Raw genomic sequence first — 12,987 nt, forward strand, 5'->3', positions numbered from 1 at the left:
CACCTATACTTAACCTGTTCCATTTCTTTTTTCCACCAAATTTGAGTTTAATTCGAAAAAAAAAAAAACAAAAGTTTCTCAAATTGTAGTACTCCGAGTTCTAAATACATTATTCATGAAAGTGCGGATGCGAATATTGCAAAAGTATAAATTGTAAATTTTATTTTATAAAAATTCAGTGTTGAGAATATTTTTGTGTATTTTAAACAGAATAATTTTTTTTGTGTGTGAAGAATAACAAAAATTACGCAGAAATTTTCATTTTTCAAATATGCACATATATTATGTACCTAGTCTCCTAGGCATGTACATACATGTATATGTATATATGTATCTAGCTAGCTATTAGTTCTACCCACGCTTTTCTTTTCCCTTTTTTATATAAAATTTTATTTTTTATTTTGTATTTTATTTTATGCTTATATTTTGATGTGTTTTAAAGAAAGAAAATAAATAGAAATGTAAAATTTTATTTGATTTTATTATTATTATCCTTGTCCCACGTTACTCTTACTGGTTGAGAAAATTTATAAATATTTTATAAAATTTTCTTTCTTTTTCTTATTTTCATTGCAAATAATAATGGTGTATGTTTTGTATGTAAGACAAACGATATACATACATATTATATGCATACGTAAGTATACATAAAAATTTAAGTAAAAAGGATTTATGTTTATTTTTAAAAAACTCTTATGTACTTATTATGAATAAAAAATACTTATATAAAATTTATGTAAATATTTTTATATACTATCTATTTTTATTATTATTACTGTTATTTTTATTATGTATATGTGGTTTGATTGAATTGCGAATCTTATATATTTAAAAAAAAAATATTTATTTTCTTACTTTTGTTTTTATTTTGTTTTGTTTTTTTTTAGTGGGTACATAATTGTTGCTTGACACGAATTTTTACTACACAAACTCATTTTTTATGCACATACATATTTGTGTATAATTTTGTTGTAAGTACAAATATTTTGTTAGTGTAGGTACGAAAAAACAGAAAAAAAACTTTTTTGCTGAATGAAAATGAGGTCGCGTAATTTTTTACTTTTTTTTTTTGTTTTTTTATTTATTTTTATGCAATTATATTTAAAATAAATTTTCAATTTTTATTTATTTTTTTCTTTGAATTATAAAAAGTTCATTATACAAAAAAAAATTAAAGACTTTCCTTTTCTATTACTTTACAAATTTGTTTATAAAATAAAAAAAATTAAGATGACTTGGAATTTTAAATAAAATTTCTGTAGGTACGTCCACCCTATTTGAATTCATGTTTGTTTTTATTTTATTTATCAAATTCTATTTGCCACCCTATTTGAATTTTTATGAAAATTTTCTATACCTTTTTTTAAAACTGCATATGAAAAATTCAATTGTCTTGCACAATTAATTGAGTTTTTAATGATTATTGCAAAAAAATATATATATATATATATATATAAATTAATAATGAAAATTTAATTTTTATTAATAAACTGCATAATTAAGACATTAGAATTGTTCCAAATAAGTATCTTATTTTATATGTATGTAAGTATATTATATTACTTAAGATGAATTAAAAATTTTCAAAATTTATTCAAATATTCATGTCATATGAAATATTACAATTAATTACAATTAATAGTTAAATGCAAACAAGCATTTTAAAAAAAATCAGAAAAGAACAATAATAAGCATCTATTTTATAGACAATTGAAAAAAAATTATAATACTCAGTTAAATAATTCGAATTCTATAAAGAAAAATTAATAAATAATTCTCAAATTTGAGATAAGATAAAAATGTACATATTTTTGATAAGATTTTAAAATAATGTTCATTTATAAAAATAATAAATTAGTTTGTAAGATAAAATAAATTGAGTTGAGCGAATAAAAATGAATTATTCGGAAACATTAAAAAGTTTATTCATAAGAAAGCTAATAAGAATAACTAACCATTTAGTTTAAACAATTTTTGAAAGAGAAATATTTAAATAATTTTTAAATTATAATTACTTACTTATTGTATAACATTATTATTTTAATATTCTATTATATCAATTATATTTCAAATTTAATAGAATTTTTTTTTATAGTTATCTACATATACATACATATATGTAAATATTCATTTTTAAAATATACTTAATAATGAACTGATTAATGAACTCATTACTAATCAATAAAAGATTATAATAAAAGATAATCTGTTTTTTCTTTTCACAACACATAAGTAATATTAATTTAAATAATTAACTACTTAGGTATATACTTGTTTCTGTCTTATTGTCTTTAAATCAAGCTCAATTCAAAATTCTTAATGCAAATATTACTTGATTTTATTATAGAAAATGTTAATGAACAACTTTTTTTTTTTTAATTCAAATAAAGGTATTGCATTGTTCTTTCAGTTTATTTTCAATTTATTTTGATCAACTTTATCAATAATCGTAAAATATTACAGATGTTAAAAACCTTATGTTTTTTATAAATAGAGGCTCTGAACACGTTTACGGGATCAGAACCATAAAAAGTTTGTTCAAGTTTTAATTATATAAATTAATTCATTGATAAGTTAAAAAATTTTATTATTCAAAAAATTATAATGATCTAAATTTCCGCAAGTGGAACAATTTGATTATTATTATTTAATTAAAGTTAAGGAACTGATTATTTTGCCGACACATGTTCCTATTTATAATAAATAAAACAGAATCTATTGAGTTAAACATGAAATTATAAAGTCATTTTAAATAATAATAATAAGTGGTTGGTATCTTACTACTTAAGTACCTCGTCAAATTTTAATTTTCAATTTTTGCTATTTACTTTAAGGAATGTGTGTGTATTATATTTCGAGTAGTTATTATAAATTTCATAAACCCTAAATATTTTTAATAGTTTTATTAAAAACTGCTTTAAATTCTAATTTACTCATTTTACTACATACTATACCTATATACTTAACTATTAAAAATATTGCAAAATTATCACAAAAATTTTTACATAATTACGTCGTAAAAGCAACCCTAAGCAACATAAACATTCATTATTGACCTTATACTAAATTTGAATGAAAATAATCTAAAAAAAAAAAAAAATAGTAAAAGAGCTTATAAATACAAAATAATATGTGTATGTACATGTATTAGAAAACAATATAAATTTTATAACACATCATTATATTCATATCTTTAAGAAAAAAGTGTGTGTTTACACAATTTTTATTTTCGAATAAGATTTTTTTAACACGTAATACATACAACTAAACAATCCCTAAGATATTTTAATACATGTACATACATATGTATCCACATAATTTAGTCTAATGAATTTTTATATAAAACAATTTAATTCAATGAAACATTTTTATGATTTTATTACAATGTAGATAAAAATATACTTCAATAACATACATATGTATACTCATAAACTGAACAGACATAATAAAGTCCTGAATGATTCAATTTCCTAAAAAAAAACACAATAATCAATGTGCCCAAGTTACAAATAACTTTTTGATTTGCAAATTTTATCCAAATCATTAGTTTAATAGTTTTTTCTTTTTGTGAATATAATAATTATGGATTGTATATAAGCATGTGGGCAGATTTTGAATACCATATATTCAAATGCAAAAAAAATTTTTATAACCATTTATGAACTTTGATACTTTACAGCTTTAGCTGACTTTGATTTTTATTTCAAATAATGTTTGATGATTAAAGAAAATAAAATTTGAAAGCAAAAAACGAAATTAATTTAAAAATTATGCGAAATCTTTTTGTAATGAATCATTCTAATGAAACGTGATGAATTTGCCTTCCATTTGCCATTTTTATTTTTTTCTTAATTTTTTTTTTTTGCAATCACTCCCTTTAGCCCGATTCTTAGCCTAAAATATTAGTATTAAATTAATTATTGTAATATTTATTGACAATTTAATTGAAATTACAATTTATTAATTAAATATTTTGTATAAGTTTGAAAAGTCCTTATGGTTATTTTTCTTTTTGAAAATTGAATCATTCAAAACTTGAGAGCTCAATTGAAATTTATTTCTTTATTTTATTTTAGCTTACAAAATTAATCAAAAAAAAAAACTTCTTATATAACTAAAAAGAGTTTAAATTCTTTTAAAAATATTTCATCACTTTTAAAACTTTTATATGACGTTTTTTTTCTTGGAAGAAAAAAATTATCTAAAAAATATTTTTTTTTTTTGTTATACCGACTCAAAACTGAAATTATGTACTTTTTCTTTTAACGTGCTTTGGATAACTGAGAAAAAATTGACAATATGTTGACAAATATTAATGACATTGACATTTGACATTTTTTTTTCTTGCAAAATGCCAAGAGATTTTTTTTTTCTTTCAAGTATTGCCAGGTGATGTAAAGACTGATTCTATTTTTTTTTTGGCTATTACAAAAATAAATGCAACAAAGTTAAATTTTAGCATGGGTTCAATTTAAAATTTACCTTTATTGTATTTATTCTTGTTAAAGTTTGAAGAAAATGAAAAGTTACACAAAAATTTTTTATATTTGTTGAAAAAATGGCTCCTTTGGTTTAATTTTTGCTTTAAGTTTATAAAATTCAGATTATTTTTTGATATTATAGTTGAAAATATTTTCATAATATTATTTATACTATTACAACTACTATATTTATAAAGTTTAGTATTTTCAATTTGCTAAAAAATTAAATAAATTTATCATTAGGCAAAATAGAGGACTGGAAGTTAATTTGTACGTTATAATGTCATTGCACAACATCATGAAGTAAACATTTCATAATTAATAAAAATCATTTAAAAAATTTGAATAATTTTGTAAAATTAAAATACGAAATAAATAAAATAAATTACTAGAAAAATAAAAAAAAAATTGTATTGCAAACATATTAAATAAAAATGGTAACTCTTATATTGTAAGATGCCAGAATTTGTTCAGATATTTTTTAACATGTACACAAACCAGTACAGCAGCGCTTAAATTTTTGCGGCAAGTACACATAAATATAAATTGACATTTCCTAATTTTTTATTTATTTGAATTTTTTTTTTTTTTGTCAATTATACAGTTGTATTTTCAATTTTGATAATGGAATTGTAGTAAGCTTTATTTTGAATTCAAATTTTTTAATTTAAATAATAAATTATGTAATATTTTTCCATAAAATGCATTATATATGAGTAAAAAATTTTAAAATTTATTACATATTAATTTATTACTTGGGAAAATTTCAATTTTCCCAAATTGAGAAAGTCTCGAGAACTTGGATATGTTTCCAAGACTTTGGAAAACTGGGATCTCAACTTTAAAACTACTAGTGCAAGTAACTGTTATTACAAATCAAAAATCTAATTCTATTAGATAAAATAATACGCAATTCCATAATAAAATACGTGAACAACGTAATGTAATTAAAAGTTCTAGTTATTCAAAAAAAAGTAAATGAAAAGTTGGGGTAGGTAATTAATACATAAATTTTTTTGGAAATTCATTATACATACATATAATTTTTTTTTTTATTGATTTTTAATTGATTTAAATTTGTAAGTGTAATACAATATTATTATAAAAATCAACATTAAGCACAAATTGAAGCTGAAATTGTTTAAATCTGGTTTTGTATTCAAATCCTGTTTGAGAGAACCAAATACCTAAGGGTATTACTTATTATTTTAATTTTGTTATGTAAATATTTGGTTTTATATTACATATTGTTATGATTTAAGTTTTTTTTTCTTTTTTGTATGAAGTAAAATTATACTCGTATTTTTATTGACAATTATTGTATAGAGCAGAACCAATTTTTTAGTTCAGACCCAGCAAGTGTTAAAGATTTACATAGTTTGAAAATGTATCAGAGACCAAAGAATGATAGAGTGGCTGGCTTTATATGCCGCTTTTATCAGATGGTCACTTGACAAATTTTATGATTCGTCTAATTTTTATTCAAAAGAATAATATTTTTCTATTTTTTTATTGCAAATCAATACAAAATCAATTTATTTAATTTAAAATAAGTCAATAAATTTAAAAATTGTATTTTATTAAATAAAAAAATGTTATAAATATAAAGGGACTTACCATTTTTCTCTGAATACTGTTGAATTTTCTCCTCCTTATCATTTTTAACATTTTTAAATTTAAGACGTTTTAAAATGAAATTTTTCATCGAAACTGAGTTTTTTTTTATTTTTTTCTTAATTAATATCACAAATTATGCTTATAATTTTCGTTTTAACAATTTTTAATCAAATAACTAAAAAATTCTTTTAATTTTTGGGTAGATGTTGTATGTACGAAGAAATTTCAAATATTTTATTTTATCACTTTTTATGATTTTTTTTTAAATTTATTGTAATTGATAAATTAGTTTTTATATTTAATTATAAATTTTAACAGTCACATAATTTCTATGTCACAATTTAATTATATTTTATCAAAAAAAGAAAATTTTACCACAAATAATGAATAATTTAATTGTTTTGTTTATTTTGAATAAATTTTTTGAATATTCAAATACGCTAGCTAATAAAATAAAAAAAAACCTTTAATTAGATATTTAAGATATTTAATTTATAAAATCTGTTATTGTAATTGAAATGAAAATATAAGCATCCACTTAAAATATACCATACAGTGTACTCTCATGTTTTCTTAGACGGCATAGCGTAAGTGGAGATACATATTACGATTATTCGCTTAAAACTCATCCCTTTAAGTGATGGGATATTATTTAAAATCGCATCTCTTCAAATGATTGAAGATTTCAGTATAGAATTTCAAATTTCAAAATTAATTTTATTCTGAACTTTATAAAATTTTTGAACATCCTTTCACTCTAAGATGGTTTTTAAAAGAATACGGTTTTCTTTATATTTTTAGGCACTGTAAAGCATATTGGAAGGATGAAATGTTGAAACTTTGCTTATTAATTTCTACCATTTTTCAAACAAGTTCGAAATTGAATTATTGAAGAAAACTATTGAAGAAGAGCAAATAATAGCTAAATAATAAAACATGTACACCTACATAATTTTGAAGTGATATGAGAATTTCGTAGATTTTTCCATGAAAAAATTAAAGAAATTTTATGTTTTTATAGCACCTTATATGTGTATATATTCGTGTCGATGAAAATATGCTTAATTTTAATAACTATAGCATTGAAATTTAATATTTTTAATGAACAAGAAAACAAATATAATATAATTTATTTGAACTAAAATAAATGTTTATCCAAGTAATACTAAAATTTTATATTGTATTGTAAAAGCTAGAATATTTTTTTTTAATTCGTTTAAGTTTTTTAACAAGAAAACTTTATTTTTCTGTAAATTAGTAATAAATATTAAAAGTATTGATCTGAAGGTTGAACAGTTTTCATCGTCAAAATATAAAAAGAAAAAAAAAAATATTGAAAAACAATTTGTTTTTAAAATTGAGAATGAGATCAATGAACGCGTTTTAGTTTTTAAAAGTTGAATTAGCGTATATATATGTATATAACAACACACATTTATTTTATTTTTACATAAAAAATATTTAATTTCGATTTTATTACTAGATAGATATTTACACATTTATTAACATATATTTGTATACAAGTATTCTTCGTTTATTGTAAATATTTAAGAAAATATATTAATTCTGGCGAATTTTTAATGATTGTTTGCAGAGTAATTGAAAAAGTACATAAGTATTCTTTGTTTTTAAAGTATATGTGTTAGTATTTATAAGTTATCTTAAATTATTGAAAACCTAAAATTTTAACTATTAAATTGAGTAAATATCAAACAATAAGAATCTTAAATTTGGCAGGAAAATAAAACTTTTCAAATTTTTGTAATACAAATCTAATTTTTTACTTTTAAAATCTTTCACTCTTTCACTTTTTACATTTAAACTTGTATAAAAATATTATAGCAACAAAAATTTCAATACAATATCACTTATATTTGTTTATTGATATCCTAAATAATTTTTATCATATATTAAATAGAATAATTCAAATCATTTAATTTAAATATGTATTAGAATCAAACTTAGTTGTATCGACCTAAGTGGATATAAAACTTATTGCAATTAGACATTGTAAATTAATTATAATAAATACAATTTAATTTGCATTTAATTTTTAGAAGAAAATAGGAAAACCACACCCGCATCTATCAAGTTTGAAAATATTTAGATTAAAACCGAACTATAAATAAGTTTATAAAATTAAAATTAATTAATCCCTTACTATTTTTATTAAAGTATTCAAAAAAAATTACTTGAACTATATAAAATATGAATATTTTATATGTTTTAATCGTCATTAAATTATAAAATAAAAAAATACATAAAGCAATCGTATAAAAAAATTAAAATTCAATCCGATTTATTTCATATTACATATTTCAAAATTATTAATGCTTTTTCATTTTGATTATAAATTTAAAAAGTTAATTATTAAGAAGGATTAATGAAATAATAATACCATTTGGTATTTTTTTGTTTTGCAAACTTTAAAACAAAAAACCGATTAAAAATTTTATTAAAGTAGACAAAGGCTTATTTTTCTATGGTGTATTTCATTGGAAATTCATAAAATATATGAGCGATTCGGTTTTCTTTTAAAATTTTACTTCAATTAATTTTATAAATTTAATCAGATTTTATAAATTTTTATTTTTAAAAAATTGATCGATTTTAATTATTATCTTTAAAATAAAAATTATTTTGAAATTTTCATTTTTTGCGGAAAAGATTATGAAATTTTGATTTTTAACAAGTTGTTTATTGTAAATTGATTAATTTAAGTACCATTAATTCACGTTGAATGTATATGTAATATGAATGTATTTTCTTAATATGAATGTATGAAGTTTTATAACAATATTGCATGAATTTCTAAAAATATTTTATTTGTTAGTTGTTACATAAATATTTTATTTACATACATTGAGTAATTGTGAATTTAAATAAGTAATTTTTCTTTTAATAATTTCATATTATTTAATTAATATTTTTATTCTTTTATCTTTTAGACATTTAAATAAATAAGTCTTGCCGAAAGCCTTAGCCAGTATTTCAGGGATTTCCAAATTTATATACATATTTATGAAAATATCATCCCATAATATGTGCAAAAAGGATGTATAAAAAGGATATGTTATGATATATTAGAATTAGCTTCATCCGATTTAGCTTATAAATGCAATGGTATTACACAAAAATATGCAAAAATATTTTGTTAAAGAAGAGAAGTTGAATAAGCCAGAAATTTAACTTTTTTTTATAATTTTATTTCTGCAAAATTTTTTGTATATCTAGCTTTAATATTTAAAATCAATATGAAAATAATAGAATTCAATTTTAGTGCATAAATAATTAAAAATATTTTTGTTATGAGATATTAGGTACATTAAATGTAGAAACTATTGTGAAAATTTATATCTTAAATGTCTTAATTAAATAGTTGTTAAAAAAATAATAGCATTAATTGTATACTTTGGTAGTTTAACATTCTTGAAGTAGAATTTTTCTTAATTTTGTTTGAATCTTTTGAATTCTTTTGTAATAAAGTGATTATATTACAACAATATTGCTAATTCTGTATTCATGTACGTATTATAAATTATTTTTTATTATAAATTATTTGTATCACATTTCACTAACGTTTTGTACCATAGATTTAAATATGATTGAGTTTTAATATTTAAAACTAGATTATTTTTTATAGTTTATTATTATTAATTTAAATTTAAAAGATATGTGTACGTATGTAAATTATATTATTTTATATTATTTTTAAATATTATAATTAATATTTTGTATTTATGATCGTTAACAATTTAATAAATGCGCATTATTTCCATTATTATTCAGGTGGAAAATTTACAAAGAATTTGAATGTTATACTGATAAATTTATTTATTTGTTTATAATTATTACTTATGTGTTTACATACATATATTAATACAAATAATAGTAATGTAATTATGTATTTATAGAAAAAAATTATTATCTTTTAATTGTAAAACAATGTAAATCAAGTCAAGTCTAAAAATTCGGTAATTAAAAGTAATTGAATAATTAAACATTTAAATAACTTTGGATTGAAGGTTTTTCAAACACATATATAAAATTTTTATATAAATCAGTTCAGAGGTATTTAAGAGTACATTAGCCTTTTTTCATATTTGGAAATGTATTTTTTAGAATATAATAAAAATTATTCTTAATTATTATTGTATGTATAAAAATTTATAATCTAATGTTTTAATTAGGGTAATTAAAGATTTTCTTTAATTTTTATTTTAGATTAAGATTTTATGCAGTTTACATAATCATCTTGTTTTTTTATTTAGAATTTTGATTACTGTACATAGACTAGAAAACTTGTTGTATTTCAAAAATGTTATCCTCATTTTCATAAATTAAAGTTCTGAGGAATCGCAAAAATGTAGATACAAGTAATATACCATGTTTTTGGTCGATTAACACACATTTTTGATTTCAAAAAAATTGAAATTATGAAATTTAGCTAAGCCCCGAAATAAATTTAATATTCAACACTAATAAAATAAAAATTTAAATAGAAAGGTATTATGAGATAAATTTACTTGAACACAAGTTAGTAAGATGTGGAATACTTAAAATTAATATGAATTTGGAAATAATTATAGTTATTGTCATAAATTTAAATTTAAAAGTTAAAAAAATGGAATTTATTTAAGGAAGAACTTTGCAAACAAAATTTAGTTGGCCTAAGTTCAAAAACTTTTAGCACTATCCTGAAATTTAGTTCAATAAGATCTGAAAATGAATTAAATATAATTTCTATGTGAAGAAATGTTGGACTAACGAAAAATTAAAAATGTTGTACCATTTATATTATGTAGACATAGAGAAATGTGATTGGTTTATTAAATGATTAAATTCCTAGAATGATATATTCTAAATGAAAAAAAAATTAAATTTATTTATAACCATTTAGATTAAACGAAGTTTATTTATAAATTGTATAATTTAGCAATATTATAAATTAAAGAATATTTTAATAACAAATTTAAGTATGTTCTCTACTTTTCCAATGAATAATTAATTAAAGAATAAAATTCGTTTTTTAATGATAGCAGTAAAAGAAAAAAAAAGTTGGAATTTAAATTAAAAAACTAGTTTTAGTTTTTATTATTTTAATCAATCATTTCGTCGTTATGTACAATAGTTTTGACATTAAATTTTCACTAATATCATTTTTAGTTTTAACTATGTCCTGACCCCTTTAATTTAATTACGGTCATTTTATATTGTAGAATCTTTTAACGAAATATTATTAAGTTTCAGTCTGTATATTAAAACAGCGAAAACAAAATCTTTATTTTTATAATATTATGGCCAATAAATTTTATTTCTTCTAAAATACACATATTTCGTTATTTATCAAATAGTGGTTTATATTTATCTTAATATTTAGAGTTTTAATTAGTGAAGATTTTATTGCTTTAAATTATAAATTTAAGCCCGCTGTATTGTAAAAGGAAAGTATTATTTTCCGATCTAATGTCAAATTTTGATTTTGTAAGAAACTTAGATTCCTCCGTGTCTATTGGTCAATTAGTTTTTGTGTATTAAGCTTTTTGTGTATTAGCTTATAATTAGTGCGAATTTTCTATAAATAACAAAAGTGTCGTCTTTAAGCATATTTTTAGCATATATTTACCATACATGTTCTATACGAATTAATTTAAATTTCCATTTAGTTTTGGCCTGATTTGAAGTGATTGATTATTCAATTTAATTAGAACATTTTTAATAAATTCTGTATAAAATCACAGCGGAATATAGTTCTACGGTTAGTGTTTAAGTAACTGTAATAATCTATTCAAAAAAAAAAGGTTAACATATTTTAAATTTATGTCTTATGGCCTCGATTTTTTTTTTATTACAGAATTTTATTATAAGGTTAATATTTTTACACATATTAAACACAATTAACACAAATATTATTTTTTTAAACATAATAAAATTATGGTTACAATTCATTAAACTTAACGTGATAATTTTTATGATCAATAGTAAACTAATATTCTTTAAAAAAAAGAAATTCATCAAATATAAAAAAAGGTTTAATCAAAAAATTTTAATTTTTGTCCTAAAGAGTATTTGTATATTGTTGTAATAAGTTTAATATTTCTAAAATAAATTATAATAATTAATTAATGTAAAATTAGGTTTATTTAATATCTTAATAATTCAATGGAACATGATACACATACTTTTCCACAAGTTACGTTTAATATTTAAAAGGTGTCTTTGACACCGGATGGGAGATACAAAAATGGATTTCGCGCATGCCTAGAGAAAGAGTTATTTAAAGATATTAAATGACATGATCTTGGTGCTTTAAAACGTGAAATTAATTGCTGACCCAATCCATCTTTGATTTAAACTTTGTTGCAAAAGTAATTATATGTAGAAAACAATTCGAATTAAGGTTGATAAGTGAAACGAATCACGTGGGAAATGTCAGAAATAAAAATTTAAAAAGTCACCCTTTATAGGTGCACACTTATATATTTTGTTTTTGAATGAAATTTTTTCAAACGTGATTTTGCATAATAAATTCATATATAGAATAAAATTAAATAAGCTTTAGGAAAAAAATGTTGATTGCCTAATTGTTACTCAAATAACAATTTCATTTACAGGGCAAAAATTACAATAATTTATGTTATTACTGTAATAAAACGCATTCGAGCATATTTTATTATGTAACTTGTAACTTTTGCTGTTTCGCTGGATTATTAAAGTAAAAATAAAAATTATTAGAGAATAATTTAAAATTTTTTTAATATCATAATTAAAAGTCTATTGGTATTTATAGTTCTGTTTTTTATTACAAATATTGTTTAAGTTAACTTTAAGATTTACTCCAATAAGATTATCTTGCTCATTTTTCAGGATTATCTTGACTTTTCTTTGA

The sequence above is a fragment of the Condylostylus longicornis genome, unplaced genomic scaffold (genome assembly GCF_029603195.1).
Source record: "Condylostylus longicornis isolate FDR11 unplaced genomic scaffold, ASM2960319v2 ptg000038l, whole genome shotgun sequence".
Lineage (NCBI taxonomy): Eukaryota > Metazoa > Arthropoda > Insecta > Diptera > Dolichopodidae > Condylostylus > Condylostylus longicornis.